This window comes from Penaeus monodon, chromosome 19 (genome assembly GCF_015228065.2).
Source record: "Penaeus monodon isolate SGIC_2016 chromosome 19, NSTDA_Pmon_1, whole genome shotgun sequence".
Lineage (NCBI taxonomy): Eukaryota > Metazoa > Arthropoda > Malacostraca > Decapoda > Penaeidae > Penaeus > Penaeus monodon.
Genome location: NC_051404.1, coordinates 48805232 through 48805632, shown reverse-complemented (window position 1 = coordinate 48805632; position 401 = coordinate 48805232). Strand labels below are relative to the sequence as shown.

Sequence of the window (401 nt, the reverse complement as noted above, 5' to 3'; positions counted from 1 at the left end):
AGAAAAAACTAAAGTATTCTCCAATATTACCAGGAATAAAAAGCACATCTGCAGAAAGTAAAGGTAACCCAACAATTGTCTTCTTGTCTTCAGTCCCCAGAGAAAGGACAACAAACCTTCATTATGTACAATCTAGCAAGGCAGAGCTTTGGATAACCAATACTTTTCTTGCCAAATATATGCAGGGAAGGTTTGCCAGCCTATGTGTTTGTTGGCTCACTTCTAGGTTCAGGAATTGATTTCTTTGTTTCTGAAGTTAAAATAAACATCATAGTTTTTAACAATTGTCTTAGAACACCATCACCACTAAAGGTATCAACAGATGTGCATAACATAGTCCATCATTATAATTTCTTATGCTGCGTTCGGAAATCCTCGTCCAGCAAGTTGGTCGGGATATT

At 36.9% G+C, this 401-nt stretch overlaps 1 protein-coding gene across 1 annotated transcript in view; it reads right to left on the bottom strand.

The window, feature by feature from the left end:
- Positions 1–401, bottom strand: part of LOC119585295 (sin3 histone deacetylase corepressor complex component SDS3-like) — a gene marked incomplete in the record, with an annotated part of 33517 nt that overhangs the window by 32788 nt on the left and 328 nt on the right.